Source organism: Tenrec ecaudatus, chromosome 13 (assembly GCF_050624435.1).
Source record: "Tenrec ecaudatus isolate mTenEca1 chromosome 13, mTenEca1.hap1, whole genome shotgun sequence".
In the NCBI taxonomy this organism is placed as follows: Eukaryota; Metazoa; Chordata; class Mammalia; order Afrosoricida; family Tenrecidae; genus Tenrec; species Tenrec ecaudatus.
This window is the reverse complement of record NC_134542.1, coordinates 106,979,573-106,998,796: the sequence shown is the minus strand read 5'-3', so window position 1 is coordinate 106,998,796 and position 19,224 is coordinate 106,979,573. Positions and strand designations below refer to the sequence as shown.

The 19,224-nt window shown below is 39.6% G+C and overlaps 1 non-coding gene across 1 annotated transcript; it reads right to left on the bottom strand.

Annotated features, from left to right (window-relative positions):
- Positions 1 to 15,869: 15,869 nt before the first annotated feature.
- LOC142425251 (small Cajal body-specific RNA 23) lies at positions 15,870 to 15,991 on the bottom strand. Its single transcript, XR_012779600.1, has one exon.
- Between the last annotated feature and the right edge of the window lie 3,233 nt (positions 15,992 to 19,224).

The following is a 19,224-nucleotide window of genomic DNA, read 5'->3' as shown; positions in this document are numbered from 1 at the left end:
TGATTGACTGCTTTTTTGCAGGTTGGTTTGATGCTGGGGCTGTTGCCAGGGAGGTCAGCTTTTGTCACAAGATGACTGCCAATGAAGCCCCCAGGGAATACCAAAAATAGACTTTGGGGCAAGGGTGTGGCACCCTATCAGGTTCGATCTGAAGACACTCCTAAAGGTCAACAAACAGACCTTGAACTATTGACAGACTTTTCTCTTTTTTTGTCATTGGGTTTGTCAGTTTTGTTGCTTTTTTTTTTTTTGCTCTGTCTTATTCTTTTGTGCATATTATTATCTCTGCAGGTCTATCTAGATAAGATAGGCAGGATAAACAATCTGGAGGAGAAAACAATGGGTAGGGGACATGGAAGAGGGGGAGGTGGGGGAAAGGAAGTGGGTGTTAACAACCCCAGGGACAAGGGAACAACCGATCTAAAATCAATGGCGAAGAGGGTGTAAGAGGTCTGTTAGGTCTTGATCAAGGGCAATGTAACCAAGTGGAATTACTGAAATCTCAAATATGGTCACGTACATATTCAAATATATTTCTATATGATGACGGGGAAGAGATCTCTGTGCATATATTTATAGGTTCAGTATTAAGGTAGCAGATGGACATTGGGCTTCTACTCAAGTACTCCCTTAACATAAGAACACTTTGTTCTATTACCTGGCATTCCACGATGCTCACCTTCTTGATGATCGCTGAAGGCAAAGTGGGTACATAAGCAAATGTGGTGAAGAAAGCTGATGGTGCCCGGCTATAAAAAGATATAGCATCTGGGGCCTCAAAGGCTTGAAGACAAACAAGTGACCATCTAGCTGAGAAACAATAAAGCCCATATGAAAGAAGCACACCCTGTGTGATCAAGAGGTGTCGATAGGATCAGATATCAGGCATCAAAGAACAAAAAAACATATAATTGTGAATGAGGGGGAATGTGGAGTGGAGATCCAAAACCCATCTGTAGGCAACTGGATGTCCCCTTACAGAAAGTCATAGGGAGGAGATGAGCCAGTCAGGGTGCAATATAGCACTGATGAAATGTACTACTTTCCTCTAGTTCTTTAATGCTTTCTCCCACTTACTATCATGATCCCAATTCTACCTTACAAATCCGGCTAGACCAGAGGATGTACACTGACATAGATAAGAGCTGGAAACACAGGAAATCCAGGACAGATAAACCCCTCAGGACCAATAATGAGAGTAGAGATACCCTGAGGGTAAGGGGTAGTTGGGATAGAAAGGGGGAACTGATCACAATGATCAACATATAACCCCCTCCCTGAGGGGATGAAAAACAGAAAAATGGGTGAATGGAGATGTCAGACAATGTAAGACATGGAAAAATGATAATAATGATTTATAAATTATCAAGGGTTTGCGAGGGAGGGTGGAGGAGAGGGTGAAAAATTAGGAGCTAATACCAAGGGCTCAAGTAGAAAGAAAATGTTTTGATAATGATGAAGGCAACAAATGTACAAATGTGCTTGACACAATGGATGGATGTATGGATTGTTATAAGAGTTGTACGATCCATACATATACATACATCAATTGTATAAAGCACATCTGTACATTCCCTGCCCCAATCATTCTCAAAGCATTTGCTCTCCACTTAAGCCCTTTGCATCAGGTCCTCTTTTTTTCCCCTCCCTCCCCGCTTCCCCCTCCCTCATGTGCCCTTGGTAATTTATACATTGTTATTTTGTCATATCTTGCCCTATCTGGAGTCTCCCTTCTCCCCCTTCTCTGCCGTCCATCATCCAGGGAGGAGGTCACATTGATGTATGTATATGTATGGATTGTGATAAGAGTTGTATTAGCCCCTATATAAAATGTAAAAAAAGAAAAGAGGAGAAAAAAAGAGAAAGGAAATGATTAGGGCAAAGAATGTACAGATGTGCTTTATACATTGATGTATGTATATGTATGGATTGTGATAAGAGTTGTATGAGCTCCTAATAAAATGTTTTTTAAAAAAAGAGTTGTATGAGCCCCCAATAAAATGATTTATTTTAAAAAAGATAACTCCAAAAATAAACCTCAGTTATGCATATTTCATGCACAAGCACATGGATTCTGGGCTCCTACTTAACTCTAGTCCCAATCCAAGAAAAATTAGTTCTGATAACATTGTCCTGTTTGATACTCACCTTCATGAAATGATCACTGAAGTTAAGCGTGCTACAGCAAAGTGTGGTGAAGAGAGAGGATGGTGCCCAGCTATCACTTGGAATAGTGCCTGGGATCTTTAAAGGCTTGTATTCAAATGAGCAGCCATCTAAGTGAGGAGTCAACTAAGTCCTCATGAAAGAAGCACATCCACCTGTGTGATCCAAAGATGACCATAACAAATGCAAATATGATGAAAGAAAATGTATTAGAGCTAAAATTGTGAATACCTCCACTGCTGTGGAGGACACTGGGAGCCCAAAACCCATCTGAAGAGTATGTAATTAGATTAAGGAACTGGAAGATTCCCTGTAGCCACAGGCAAAAGTCTGGAACAGCCTTACTATCAAACTTAGATCATTGGAATCCTAATTATGCTGTATCAAGCTTGATACTGGGTCAGTTGACCTCCCTCTAGACCTAGCCTGGATTTGTTGTAAATGCAAGGATCTTTGCCTGTTACATGACAACAATATCTTCTCTGGCTTTTTATTTTAAAATTTATTTTATTGGGGGCTCTTACAGGTCTTATAACATTCACACATCAATTGTATCAAGCATATTTTGCCATCATATATCGCCATCATCATTTTCTAAATATTTATTTTCTATATGAGCCCTTGGTATCAGCTCTTCTTCCTCCACCTCTCCCCTCCCACCTTGGTGACCCTCCCTTCACTCATGTTTCTGTTGTTAGTTCTCCTGGGGTGATGGTGTTGGTGGCTGTCATCATGCTTTGATCATTGTGATCAGTTCTCCTTTCCTCCTCTCCTTCCCCCAACTTCCTACCCTTCTGGTATCCCTACTCCCATTTCTGTTCCCGAGGGGTTTTTCTGACCTGAATTGACATGAATTCCATGTGTAATGAACTCTTACCTGTATCAGTTTACATGCTTTGGTCTAGCCAGAACTGGAAGGCAGGACTGGGGTCCTGATAGTGGGGAGTGAGGAAGCCTCAAGGAACCAAAGGAATACTGTGTGTTTCATTGGTGCTATACTGCACTCTGGTTGACTCATCCCTTCCCTGTTACCCTTCTGTGAAGGGATGTCCTATTGTCTACAGATAGGTTTTGGGTCTTTGCTCTGACTTCCCTGGCATTTTAAATATTGATGGTCTTTTCTTTTGTACTCATTGTTTATAATTTTATCTTTATATTACTATTGTTTTATCTGTACCATGTTATTTAGTTAGGTTTTTTACTGTTACTTTTCGTTTTCCTGGTTTGTGAAGCACAGAAGGAGTAGATGCATAGAGATTATAACTGATGCAACTATTTACAGGGGAGGTGGGGGGGGGAGGGAGGGTTAGGGGATTTGGGGAGTAATCAATGAAGGCAGGAGGTGGAGGGAGTAATGTGGTTGTTATATAATCTTTTGTCAACTTGAAGGTCTTAGGAGTGAAAGGGTGGAGTTTAGCCTGTCAATTAGGTCACAGCCTGATGATGCCTCCTGGTGGGCGTGACCTTCTCATTACAAGGATCCTGGGAACTTCCTCTCTTCCGTACTTCACCTTCCTATTGAGGAGCCACTTCAAGCCTCGCTGAGAGCATCTAGAGCACTGGAGATGTGTTCATCAACATTGCATCTACAAGACTTTGCATCCACCAGGCTGTTATCTTCCTGCATTCTGCATCATTGCAGGTGGCTGCATTAGTCTGAAGAGGGATTTATGGACTAGTATTGGATTTATGGAGTAGTATGGGACTTATGGACTTGATCTGGACTACTTCTTATACATATGAGCGTCTCTGGATTTAGTCCGTTTGTTATCCTAGCCCAACACAGAGCACTAGAACAGAGTGTGATCACATAATTCATTTTAACGGTGATTTAATCATGGGTTAAAATAAATTTAAAAATGTTTTAAAATGGATTATAATGATTGCACAATTTTTCTTGATATAATTGAATGATTTAATTATATGTTATGTGAATTATGTGCCAATAAAATGGTTAAAACAAAAAACAAACCCAAATGACTCGCTGCATTAGGAAACTATGCTGCCATAGAACTCCTTAATGCATCATAAAGCAACGATGTCACATTGAGGGTTAAGGCTCGAGCCATGGTATTTTCAGTGATTTCATTTACACATGCCCGGTGGATAAGGATTACGGAAGACCGAAGAAGAGTTGATGCCTTTAAATCAGAGATGGGGAATCTTTTTTCCTGAAAAGGGTCATTTGGATATTTATAACATCATTCGCAGACTGTACTGGTCAAACATTTAATTAACTCACCCTTGATGTGATGGCTGTCTGCATTTTAGCTGATAATCGATGATTGTGAGGACCTTATGTGACCATAGGCCAGGTGTTCCCAACCCTTGCTTTAAATTATGTATTTGGTGAAGAATGTTAAAAGTGCTGTGGATTCCTGGGAGAAGAAAATGTTGGCATAAATAGAAGCATGCCTGAGCACTCTTTAGAAGCAAGGATACTCAGACTTGCCATCAGGAGGAACCCGTCCCTGGAGAAGGACATCATAAATCATTACAGGAAGACTGCAGATCATTATGTGAGCAGACACCTTCACCGTTCTATGAAGCTACTGGTAGATCCAAACCACTGACCTTGCAATTAGCAGCCCAACTCGCATGCAACCCATTCGTTATTCAGATAAAGTGCTCAGGTAAAGAACATTGAAGTCAAGTAAAATATTGGTGAAAGAGCGAGATCTTGAATGAGATGGATTGACATAATGGCTTTAACAATGGCTAAAACACAGGAGTATTCTGTTAAACATAAAATAACTTTGAGTTGGAACCTACTAGACAGCACTTAGCAACAACACACCTTGCATTATATTGAAGAATATTCATTTGTTGTTCTTTCTTTTCATGCCTATTTATAAGTAAGGCAGCTGGATTTATTGAACTTGTGAACTAAAGTAAATCCCACAATGATAACAGGAAGTAATCGACAAAATTCTATGTACTTTGAACCTCAGACTGTGAAAATACTTGAATTTATTTTATTGTTAGAAAAAAGTGTAGTTCTTAAAAAACAAAAACAACAACAACCCAAAACTCAGTGCCATCAAGTCCATGCCAACTCACAGTTACTCTACAGGACAGGGTAGAACTGCCCTTGTGGGTTTCCAAGACTAACTCTTTATGGGAATAGAAAGTCCAGTCTTTCTCCCTTAGAGAGGCGGGTGGTTTTGAACTGCTTGTGGATATATGAGTAGATTTATATAGTGAGAGGAAACCAACAGCTACTTAGTCCACACAGCAGTACAGAGGGCTCAGTTCAACTCTCTGTCTCTCTCTCTCTCTCTCTCTCTCTCTCTCTCTCTCCCTCTTTTGAAACTGTAGGCTTTATTTATTTATTTTAAAAATAATTTTAATGGGGCCTCGTACAACTCTTATCACAATCCATACATGCATTCATTGTGTCAAGCACATTTGTACATTTGTTGCCATCATCACTCTCAAAACATTTTCTTTTTACTGGAGCCTTTGGTATCATTTTTTCCCCTCTTCCTCCCCCACCCTCCCTCCCTCATGAACACTTGATAATTTATAAATTATTATTATTTTGTCATATCTTGCACTGTCTGATGTCTTCCTTCACCCACTTTTCTGTTTTCTGTCCCCCAGGGAGGGGGTTATATGTAGATCATTGTGATGGGTTTCCCTTTCTCCCCCACCTTCCCCTTCCCCTCTTGGTATTGATACTCCTATTATTGGTCCTGAGGGGTTTATCTGTCCTGGGTTCCCTGTGTTTCCAGTAGGTCCTTCAACTCATGCTGGCAGCTGGTTCAAGGTGAAGAAAGCAGGCAGTGGAATCTGCCCTCAGGCAAGACTAGCAGAGTTGATCTGCTGACAACAGATATCATATGGTTGGGTAAGAACAGCAGGAAGTTGAGGTGTCGCAGAGGCTGGTAGCACAAGAGCACAGCAAAGCAGGTCCCGATGGAGCCTCACGTTCGAGCGATGCACTCATGGTAACATGATCACCTAGCAGCATGGTGAAGCAGGCCTGCCTAGAAGGAGCCTTGAGCTCTAGCCTCAAGCAAGGCAACATGATCCACGGGTTGGTTTGGTCCATAGGTAGTGCAGCACATGGTTGAGGTAAAGGACTAGATCAGGCAGCAGGGTGCTGATCCAATCACTAGAGAGAAACAGAGGAAGAATCCAGTCTCAGAGAACCATTTATCTTGGTTGCCCTCCAATCAAGCTTGGACCTGATTAAACTCCACCCACATGTTCCTATGGAAGCCTAACTGGCACAATAAACCTAACTAGCACATAAATTAAATTGCATTTACTACAACTGAAAGGACTGATACATTTTGATTTACTAGTTATTGCATTTGTAGCACACTGAGAGCATTTTTCTTTTCTGACCTCTTCCATGGTGTTCCTTTGTTTGGAAATATTAAACATGGAAGGAAATATTCATTAGGCCATTGAAATCTTTGGATTCTTATTCAAAGTGGATATGTACTTTACAGTATGGAATCACTCTATTTTCTCTTTTTAGATCACTTAGTCATTAAAACAAAACAAACAAACAAACCCAAATCACACATACACAAACCTTTGACGCACATATGTGAAAAAAAAATGTGTTTGCCTGCTGCCTTTTGCTGGCTTCTTAGGACATCTACATGACACCGCGTTTAACATTCTTGGAGAGCAACTTAACCCCCAACCCAATGTATGATTTCACAGCCTATATCTTAGAGGATGGCATCAGATTGGAATATTCAGTGGTTTACATTTGGTTTCTGAGGTTACTTAAAAACAAACAATAGTGAAATAAAGTTGTACTGTTCACTTTTCCAGAAGGCATTGGATATATATTCAGTAAAATAAACCACTTGGCTTAAGGTACTCATATTTCACGAAACAGCTCAGTTATTTCATTGTAATACTATCAACTCATTTCACAAACCATTTATTTGATCTATGGAGCCTCTAGGATGCTAAGACTTATTGGCATAGTGGTTTGGAGAAGAAAACAGAAAAATAAACTAGAATCGGAATGATACATAGTTTCTCACTGAGGCATTCCAGACTTCTGTGCGTAAACGGCTCTCTCTGGACATAGAGCCTTCGTCTAGAGAAGATGGACTTGAGTCCTTGATACCAAACAATGGGAGATCGTGATGGTTCAGCTTTGACCAGGTGGTAACAATGGCGGTATCTTACTTCCTCCGATTTCACAAAGAAAGAGAATCACACTCAACAGCAGCCCAAAGCTAATTCCTATGAAATAGATGTCAGACATGCCTCCACCTTCCAGCATTCTTTACTAATTCTGACACCAACCCTCACTCCAATGACACTCTATATTTCTCTCTTAATAATGTACTACAATGGCCGCACAGAATTCACAGACAATACTGATGATTATGGGCTCTATTAGGGAAGCGATTGGTTACAATGAAAGGTCAAAAACACCTAGGATACAGTTTTTTTATTCATTGAAATTTCCTCTTAGCTATGCTCACAGGTATGCCCTGACCCTTAGATGTTCTCTTTAGTTTTTGACCTCTCATCCCAATGGCTCTTTCGCCTCTCCCTTGATTTGGCAAGAGTAGCTCTTCCACTCCGCCAGTGAGTTCAGCCTGAAGACACTCGACTTTTCTTGCTCTGTGGGTTGGGAAGTTCACCACTGTGTCTTCTGTTGTCACTGCTGCCGCTGCTTCTCTGTGACTTCTCTCATCATCCCTGGTGTCACCGTTTTCCATTTCTTGGATCAAGGAGGTTTAGCTCAGGGATCTCAGGGTTTAAAGAATGCAATGCATTCCACTCCTAACTCTTCTTTCTGGATAGACAAGAAAGCCCCATTTCTGCTCCTAAGGTGGCTCATTTTAAACTCAGCTGGATGGCAAAACTGATCAATCACCATTTAAAGTTTCATATTCTTTAATTGCATGGTCCTACCCCACAATGGTGCCATCTACCTGATTACATAATTAGAAAGTTACTCAATCTCCTAGTTGTCCACAAATATTTTATGTTTGAATAATTCTACCCTGTTGTTTGGTGGGAGTCAAAAAAGATTATGGCCAGGAAATCCCTATCAAGTAGTTCAGGGTTGCCATACAGGCTCAATCCTAAGGTTGGCCTCAGGGAATATAGTGACTTATGAGAGCTTGTAGGAGATATAACAAGAGAATTTAATTTCTAAGCTAATGAAGATAAGTTGTAGTTCTTTTTTTTTTTTGAGTGAGAGAGTGAGAGGGGGTGAGAGTGAGTGAGTGAGAGTGACTGAGAGAGAGAGAGAGAGAGAGAGAGAGAGAGAGAGAGAGAGAGAGAGAGAGAGAGAGAGAGAGAACAAGTTGTAGTTCTTAAGAAGGTGTTAGGTTGAAGTGACTCTTGGTATTTTGGGATAATCAGAGGAACACCACTGAAAACAGGAAAGAATTAAATCATTTTTCCCCATGAGGCAACAATTGCAGTCGAAGTGCACTTATTTTGGAAGTAGCTGTATCTGGTCGTGGTTCTCAGCGTGGTTATCTGCAATGCTTGTTAAAAAGTGGGTTCCTAGGTTCTTGTCCAGACCAAGGAAATCAAGATCTCTAGGATGGGTCCCAGGTAAGTTAATTTTCAGTAATTTCTCTTGGCAATTTTTAAGCATACCCACTGTGATAGTTACATAATTTCACATCAACTTGATAAATGAGTGGAGGGGTGGAGTCTAGCCTGTCAATCAGGTCACAGAATGATGATACCTCCTTGAGGGCTTGGCCTTCTCATGAGGCTTCTGGAAACTTCCTCTCTCTGTGCTTTCCTTTTCCTGTTGACAAGCCTTAAGGAGACTTGCTGAGTCCTGCGAGAGCCCCTCTCTTTGCTTCACCTCGTTGAAGAGCCACGCTTGGAGAGCTGGAAGAGCCACATGGACACCTGCACCAGTGCTGGGGAGCTTCCATCGCCATTGGCTCCACAGACTTCGCACCCACCAGCCTGTGATCTTCCTGCATTTTGCATCATTGCATGTAACTGGGTGAGTCTGAAAGGGGATTTAGGGACTAGTATCAGACATGCAGGTTAATGCCGAGCTTATGGACTTGATCTGGACTGGCCTGTGATGTTCTCTCAATACACAATTGCTCTTTGATATAAAGCTCTCCTCTTACACACATATGAGAGTCTCTAGTCAACCTGGCCTAACACATAAACTCTTTTAAAAACTTGCCATGTTTTGTGAGCTGGATTTTGTGTTAAGTAATTTCATTGTGTTTAGAATATCTAGATTCCCTTCCAATCTGAAGGTTTCTGCTGTTTTATTTTTTTAATGTTTAGCCTGTTAAAGAATTGTTCTCTTTCTTGTCTCAATTATTAATGGTCATTCAGTTTAAACATAGCGTCTGCATAACTGATAGTAATTAAATTATTCCTACATAATGAGGAACTTCCAACAAGTGATCTACTATTTTTGGAAAATACATAAACCCCTACAGACTCTGTTGCCTCAGCAGAGATAAAATATCAGGGATCTAAGGTCTGGAGTGTTGTTTTTAAAACAAGTGGCTATATTTTTAAATGTAAGAGCAGAAATATAATACAAAACTACCCTTCTAAATTTATTGCCTGTTGCTGAGGCCAAATATGTCCTTCTATTAATTATTTGGCTGCACAACTTGAATAATTGTCAAGACTGCTCCCTACAGTGCTGTGATATGACTCGTGTGAGGCTGAAGTTAGGTAGTTGTGGGCATGGGGGCAGAGCTGAGACCTACATTGTAGATTAGAAGTCTTTGTTGCTTACTTTGATTATTCTATTTTTATCAGGAACTAGGATGACATAAATTAATTCGATCCAGGAACTAGGTTTTGCTAGGAATTTAAGAACTTCTCTCAAAAAACACAAGTCAGTAAATACAGTGAAGTGCCCCTTTGTCTTGCTTTAGAAGCAATGGGAATAATGAAATGGTTGGACAGCAGCTGACTGAAGGAGAAGGAGGAGCAAGGAGAGAATCTGAATTCAGGCTAACTCAAGCACAGACTGTCCACTTTTAAGAATGCAAATCATAGAAGTTCACACAGAAGTGGTGAAACCGATGATAGCACTGTTTATTAAGCACTCTATATGTGTTAGATAATTCGCTAGGTTCTAGGAATCCAATACAGAAACTACAAAACCAGATAGGGTTCCTGCTTTCAGAGAACGTGGAGGCTAGGGACACACAATCAACTGATTAAATAAATGAATATGAAAGTACAACAGTGACAAATGTCTCCATGGAGAGGACATGGTGCTAGGAGTGCCATTTTGTGTCAGTCTGTCATGGACAGGGACTCAAGGAAGGCTTTCTTGAGCAAGCAATGCTTCAGCTCAGATATGAAGCATAAAAGGTATTCAACTTGTGCAAGGATGGGTAGTACCCTTTGGTAGAGCAAGCATATAATCAGGGCTTGTATGATACAGAGTGGGAGAAGACCTGAAAGCACATCTGTATGGCTGGTGTGAGGACAACCTGAGTTGGGTGGTGGGATGCATCTAATACAGGAGGCAGTAGCAGACAATGAAGAGCTTCATTGGTTTAGTCAAGGGTACTAAGGGTTTTATCCAGAAAGGTGTTATAATTGGATTTGCATTTTTAAAAGAACTTTCTAACCACCATGTGGACATACGTAGACATATGTAGACATATGTAGAGTGACAGAGGGATAGATGGAAACAAGTTGAGAGGTTGGGATCGTAGGCCTGACACCCAGATTTTATGATCTTCACCCACTCACTATAGCCCTGATGTGTTATAATTATTGCCTTTTGATCGTTGAACAAGCTCCCCTTTGTCACAACAAAGTATCCTGAAATTCCATTCCTTGTAATCTAATCCATAATTTGGTATGATCCACAGTCGAACACTTTGCACAGTCAATAAAACATGTAAACAGTAGACTCTGTTTTCCATCAGGATCCATTCGACACCAGCAACGATAATCCTTGTTCTTCAGCCCTCTTCTCAATCTAGCTTGACAGCTCTATCTAGCTGACAGTGCTCTGTTGATGTACTGCTGTGACCATTTCTGAATTATAGTCATCAAAATTTTACTTGCAGATCACGAGGGTGGGTGGGAGGGGGATGGAGGGAAATAAGAGGAGCTGATATCAAGGGCTCAAGTAGAAAGAAAATGTTTTTAAAAGGATGATGGCAACATATGTACAAATGTGCTTGACACAATTGATATGTGGATTGTTATGATCTGTAAGATTCCCCCAATAAAATGATTTACAATTAAAAAAATTTACATGTGATATCAATGATATTGTTCAGTGATTTACCATTATATTGTGTCACCTTTTCTTAGAAGAGCACAAATATTGTTTTCTTCCTATTGGTTACCCTGGTATCTGTCTCTCAAATTTCTTGGCATAGAGTAGTAGCATAGATTTATTGGAAATTTTTAGTTGGTATTTCATCAATTTCTGGACACCTGATTTTTCCTAGTCCCTTTAGTTTAGATTGAAGTTCCTTTAAGACCATTGGTTCTCACTTACATGCTAAATCCTGAAATGGTTCAGAAGAATGCAATGACTATTTCTTTTTACATATCATGCTCTTTTTAAAATTGTAATTTAGGTGGTGGTTTGGTTTACATTTCACATATTCAACTTTGTATCTCACAGTCTAAACTACTAATTAAATCCCCTAAAAGTTTACCTTTTTCCCACTCTTTGATTTCCTTTCTCCCACCTATGGCTTCTGCTACACTCAAATCAACACCCTGCAGCCATCTAAGCCCATTGCTTCATGCTCCCTCCCTAAAGTTCCACTGGATTTAGAAACATGGAGATTCTTAGTATCCGAGAAAGATTAACTGTAGAAATTCAAATGAAATTCAAATGCAGGAATACTTATTTTTACTGATTACAAGTATATTAGACAGGGTTCTCTAGAGAGATAAAACTAGATTGCTGATAATTATATATATATATAAGTATATATATTTATAAAGATAGATATATAACACAAGAAATGAACTGTTAACTTATATACAGATAGATAAATATATAATACAAGAAATGAACAGTTAAATTATAGAACAGTACAGATGGCTCAGCGCAACTCACTCCCATGAGAGAGTTGTGAGACACTGGCAGTCCTTCAAGTCTTGAGGGCCGTCAGGTAGTCCTTTGTAGAGAGAGCTAGGCTATCCCATCACACTCAATAAACAGCAAGGCAGGTCACCAACTGTTAGCCAGGTCACCAACAGTCAGTCCCCAGCTCAAGAGATATAAATTTCAATCGTGTGGTCTTAAAGGGACCTCAACTTACAGCAACACAGTCCACCAGCTAGGCATCCCACAGGTAGTGTAGCCTTTAAATTGAGGCACAGAACAAGCAAGGCAGCTGCACACTGGTCCGATGATCAAAGAGCGAGAGACAAGAAAGGTGAAGCTCACCGAGCCATTTATCTCTCCTCCCTTCAATTAGTCCCACATGTGTTTATCAGCCAGGCTAACCCAATAAACTAAGTATCTCAACAAGTTATAGCAATATTTTCAGAGCACTAACTATAAGGTACAGCTCAACATAAATAAAAGACAAATTCTCACAACTGGATCAATAGTCAACATCAAGATAAATGGAGAAAGGATCGAGGTTGTCAAGGATTTCATTTTACATGGATCCACAATCTGCCCTCACAAAGCAGCAGTTGAGACATCCAATGACATTGCAGTGGGTAACTCTGCTGCAAAAGCTCTCTTTAAAATGCTCAGGAACTAAGATGTCATTTTGAAGACTAAGTTGTGCCTGATCCAAACTGATATTTTCCATGGCGTCGTAAGCATGCACAATCTGAACAATGACTAAGGAAGACCTGAGAAGAATTGATGCAGTTGAATTGTAGTGTTTGTGAAGAACGTTGTGTATACCATGGGCTATCAGAAAAACCAACAAATCTCTTAAATGATTTACAGCCAGGATACAATTTAGAAGGGAGGATGATGCAGCGTCATCTTACATATGTTCAACCCGTTATCAGGAGTGAGCGGTCCTTGGAGAAAGATGACATGTTTGATAAGTAGCAGGTCAGTGAAAGAGACAAAGGTTCTCAATGACATGGAATAACACTATTGCTAGAACAATGGCTCAAGCATAGGAGTGATTGTGAAGATGGTGCAGGATTTGGCAGTGTTTTGTCTGTTATCCACAAGGACTCTGTGAGTTAGAATCGACTCAACTCTAAATTTAAATCCAAAATAAAGATGTATTAGATCCTGAACAGTCCGTGTTTACATGGACATATGGTACATGAATATTTTTGGAAAGATTTGTAGCTTTCTGTACAAATAGTTGTGTAGGGAAGAAAGGTAACAAATTGAAGTTGAGAGGTAGAAATGGAACTAGAAGCCGTGAGTGTTAATCTTTGTACCTTTGTAAACTAACTGTGATGGACTCATTGTTCACAAGATCACGTTTTATGATATCGTCCCGCATCCCCAAGGCTGCACTCTCGGATGTGATTCCTCAGAAGTTGGGGCAGAACCTCCAGGAAGTCTTTTGATTCTCCTGCCAATTCGACCTTGTACTGGGGGCACTTCATTTAACTTCTCTGGGTTTCCTTTTAGTTCTCCCATTTGAGAACAAGGCATTCCTAGGCTTTTCTAGAGTCAATTTGAGTTTCAAAATTGCAATACTTTTCATCAAGGTAAATATTCCATTTGTCTGCTCAATTAAACTAATTAGACAGACCCTAATCACTGGATGAGCTAATTCTTTGTTTTGCTTTCCTAAAACCATAACAGTTCGCCTTCCCATTTGCCTTTAATTATGTGTGTGAGTGATTGAGCAGTTAGCGTCCCCCCCACCTATGGGTGAATTCATAGTTACTCCCCAATGCTTCTTCTGTTGAATAACCCCTCCCCACCCCCCACGCACACCTCTGCAACATGAAGGCACACATTTTCAGGAGTAAACACAGTGGAGAATGATTATTCCCTGGTTTTATAAAACCTCTAAGGACATTAGATAATGTTCATTGATGGGAGTAAAACTCAATTATCCTCTATGCCAGTAGTTTTTATGTCTCATAAGAGATTCTATTGGCGAGATCACTGTGTATTTGAAAGCTGTTTGGAAACAATATATTGATGGAATTGTCTTCAACAGAAAGTCATTAAATGTTTGTTTATGTCTTTTGGTTGATCCATCAAAACCACTTGACTCTAAATTGTTACATTTAAAATTAAAAAAAATAATAATGGGAAGGAGCTAACTTTGCAGCTAAGAGGCAGGTTTTCTTGAGTATGAAAGAATCATCGATTCTGGGATGGTAGAACTTTGAGAACTATCCTTCAGTGAGAGAAATCATTTGAAAGGCAATTTTAGCCCTTTGTATTCTCCAGTACCAGTGGAATAATTAAATAAAAAAACACAGTAATTTAAGCAGACTGTAGATATGATGGAAAATGTTAAATCTAGTTTAAATAGAGTATAGAAGTTTTGTTTTCTAAATATTCTGAAATTGTAGTCTATTATGTTAGCTTTTGAGATTTGACCCACTAGAGTATGTATAAAGCATATCTTACACACACACAAGAATATATAAAGAGAATATTAAAACATTAAAAAATTTAGAAAATAGAACAATGAAAGCATGCTATGGACACTTTTGGGAGTCTGATGAATGACAAGTGTCTTCTGACCAAGACATATATATGCACACAAAAGATGGGTACATTATCTAATACTTTTGCATCAAGGTTTTGCCATTAACCAACAACAACTAACGTAGGATGTAGTTATGGTTCAAAAGGTGGTTTAGCACAAGAATACTGCCTGGGAGTGTTGATTCAGGTTAGTCAGTTATTAATGTACACAGAGTTCTTTTTAAAACAACTTCTAGTATGGTTTATAGAGCAAACTATTTTCCATTCAACAATTCATACACATTTTTTGTGACATTGATTACAATCAATGTGACTGCTGTTTTCACCTGTCCTTTTCCATCACGTCCTGGCTTCTGAGATGTATCCCTGCACAATGCTGCCTTTTGGCCTTGTGTGGTTGATTGCTCTAAGAGGCGTACACCTTCTTGGTGTGCTTGCTTACCGTATAGGACTCTGACTGATGGAGGCTCCAGAGATGACTTTGGTGTTAGACTTTGGGGTTGTCCAAAGTCTTTATCAGAATAGTAAGTCTATATGATTTTGTTGCATATTTTTCTTCCACTCTAACCAAGACATCTTATTTTGATCCCTTTCCAATGGCCAGCAGTGGTAGCCATCTACCACCTAGTTCTTCTGGTCTAAGGTTGGTGGATGATGTCTCTCAAGGGCATGCATTAGAAACATCCATACTGTTTCTTAGTATATATTATTTTCTTCCCCCTTCTTTGTTCCAGAAATGGAAAGATTAAAAATTGCAACATAGATGGTTGGTCATGAGCTAGTAACTCTCTAATCTTTACTCACCAAAGTAGGATGTAGAACATTGTCTTTGCAGGCAACCTTGATGCCCCCTGTGGACCATAGTAAACCAAGGATAGCCTTCAGAAAAACAGAAATTACAGAACTCTCCGTTACACTCCTGTGGAAACTGTACCTGGGCCAAGAGGCAGTTGTGTGAACAGAACAAGGAAATACTCATGGTTCAAAAGCAGGATAACTAACACACAATAAAATGTTCTAAAATTGAATTTGGTGATTATTTCACAATTTTAAAAAATATGTTTAAACTACTGAATGATAGGACATGTGACACATGTCAATAAAACATGTTTTATTTTTTGCATGTTGGCCTGGAAACCGTGGAGTCCTGGGGCCACTTGGACAGGACACCCCAAACCAGCCCTCCTTCTCTTGTCACGTGGGCAGGCCAGAACCATGTAGGAAGGACCAAGCCTTGGTGAGCACAATAAAACATGTTTTAAAGAAAAAATAAAAGCAGGAGAATTGTGTGTCAGGATTCTGTTCTCTCACCATATTTACTCAGGTTATGCGCTGAGCAAAGGAAGCTTGACTAAATGAAGAAGAATGTGGCATCAGGATTTGAAGGTGGCTCATCTACAACCTGTGACACACAGATGACACGACCTTGCTGATTGCAAGCAAGGAGAACCTGGTGCACTTGCAGATGAAGATCAAGAACATTACAATTCCATATAAGAAAGCAAAAACAAAATCCTCATAACTACACCAGAAGGTAACATCCCGGTAAATAGAGACAACACTGAAGTGGTCCAGGCTTTCGTCTTGCTTGCATACATATTCAATGCTCATGGATACAGCAGTCAGGAGCTCAAAGGACATATTGAATCACGGAAATCTATTGCACAAGACCTCTTCAAGGTGCAGAAAAGGGATGATGTTAAGGTATGCCTTATCCAAGCCATGGTATTATTTTTAATTGCCTTGTATGCATGTGAAAGTTGGACATCGAATAAGGAAGACAGAAGAAAAATTAACGTATTTGAATTGTGGTGCTGGAGAAGAAGAAAATACAGTGGACAGGCAAAAGAAGAAACAAATCTGTCTTGGAAGAAGTATGACCAAAGTGCACCTTAGAGGCAAGGATGGCAAGACTTCGTCTTACATACTCTGACGTGTTGTCAGGAGATACCAGTACATCGAAAAAGACATCATGTTTGGTAAAGTAGAGGGAAAGTGAAGATGAAGAAAACCTGCAACAAGATGGATCGACTCAGGGGCAACATCTATGGAGCATAGAACATTGTAAGAACAATTGTGAGGATGGTGCAGGTTAGGTGGCGTTTCATTCTGTTGTACATAGTGCTGCCGTGAGTCACAACTGACTCCTTTGCACCCAACAGCCACTTGGAGCCTTGGTGGTGAAGTGAGTAAGCATCGGGTGTAGTGCTAGTACAATGAAAGTTAATTGCTGTTTTTATTTGCATCTCTTTAAGGTCTCATGATCACAGACATTCCTGTATGTCAAAGTTGGCTGCCTGAATACCTTTTGTGGTGGAAGTGTCTGTTCATGTTCTCTGGCTAGTTTTTATGAACTTGTTTCTGCAAAGATCTTCAAAAATTCATGGAATATGCATATTATAAAAACATTATGCATAAACTTCAAAATCTTTTTGGAGTGGACAATATTGATTGTTCTGTATATCTGGAATAAATTCCACTTGGTCATTTTGTATCTTTTCTCTCTTTTTTTTTGTTGCTTATAGGGGCTATGCTTTTATTGAGAATTTTTGTATTGATATTCATGAGGGATAGTAGTCTACCATTTTCTTCCTTCCTGCCTTTGTGAGGTCTTTTCTTGGTATAAGTATCAAAGGCATGCTCATTTCAAAAATGAATTCAAGAGGCTCACCTCCTTTTCTATATTCTGGAAAATTTGAGTAGCATTGGAGTCAGTTCTCTGAATGTTTGCTAGAACTCCCCATGAAAGTTATATGGGCCTGTTTGGGGTTTTAAAAAATGTCCTGATCAATTTATTCATTTGTTTTGGGTCTGTTCAGATTTTCCATTAAGGCCATGTTAGTTGAAGTATGTAGTATATAATCCTAGAAATTTATCTGGTTTTTTTCCCAGGTTTCAAGTTTGTGGGAGTACAGTTTTCATCACATTGCTTGTACTGTTCTGGTTTTATCTTCTTTATTTCAGTTGATTCTGTTGTGATGCTTCTCATTTCATTTCTTATACATATTATTTGCATCTCCTTTTCCTTTGTTAATTTTCCAATAGGTTGATGATTTTGTTAATCATTTTGAAGAACCAACTTCTTGTCCTGTTGATATTGTTGCCTTTCTGTTTCTTTTATACTCTAATTTTTATCATTTCTTGTTTTCAGGTGGCAGTTAGGCTCATTTTACTTATCTTTTTCTAACTATTGAAGATGCTATTTTCTGATGTTCTTTCTTCTTCATTTTTGATGTGTGTTTCTTGCCATAAATCCCCTTCTAAGCACACTTTTGCTGTGTCCCAAAGGTATGTTGTATTTCTGTTTTATTTTGATTCTGTGGAGTATGAAATGGCATTTCTTATTTTACACAGTTTTTAAGCAGGATGTTAGTCAATATCTAATGGGGGTGGGATTTGATTCCTTCCATTGACCTTGATGATTTCTAATTTTATATGATCAGAAACTGAAAGATACTCTGTAATATTTTGATTTTTTAAAACTGATTGAGGCTTGCTCTGTGACCTATAGTCTATTCTGGATAATGTTTCATATGAGCTGGAAAAAATGTGCTTGTGTTGTTGTTGGGTGGAGCACATTTATATATGTCTGCCACAGGTTGATGGTTTGTGTGTTCTTTTGTATCTTGGTTGATTTTCTTTATACTTGTTCTATCCTTAATTGCTTTTTGTTGTTTCTTCCAGTTCTGGAATTCTCATCTCATGTAGGGTAGTTCTCTTGGTTGTTTCCCACATTATTCTTGTTTCCTTTTTCCTTTTTTATTATTCCTTTAGCACAGTGATTCTCAACCTACCTGAGGTAGTTAGTTGTGCCAAACTGGCCAATAATCACATGTGGGGTTAATTGAAGAGTGGAGGGATAAATGGCTCAGTGAGCCTCGCCTTCCTAGTTCTCAGGTCTCTCGCTGTGTGATGGTCCGACCAGGGTGCAGCTGCCTTAGCCAGTTCTCTGCTTCAGCTGGCAAGGCTCACTTCCTGCAGGATATCCCTGAGAAGTCGCATGGACCTACCCCAAGGCAGCCCAGGGTGCTGGAGCAGCTGTGTGGAGACCCCTGACAATGCTGAGATGCTTACACGTTCATTGATTCGGCTTTCCTCCTGCAGTTGTTCTCATTGCATGTGTTTTGTGAGATGGAGGAGGACTTTGTGAATTGGTGTCAGAAAAATGGGTTAATGTTGGACTTGTGGGCCTGAGCAGCACTGGGTTGGGATGTTTTCTTGGTGTGCACTTACCCTTTATATAAAACTCTCTCTTATACATGAGTTTCTGTGGATTTATTTCTCTAAAAGTACCCAGACTATCACACTACCTAAAGCCACAACCCCTTAATACAGTTCCTCATGTTTTGGTGACCCCAACCATAAAATTATTATTGTTGCTACTTCATAACTGTAATTTTGCTAGTGTTATGAATCATAATGTAAACATTTGATGTGAAGGATGTACAGTATTTTCATTGTTACACATTGAACATAAT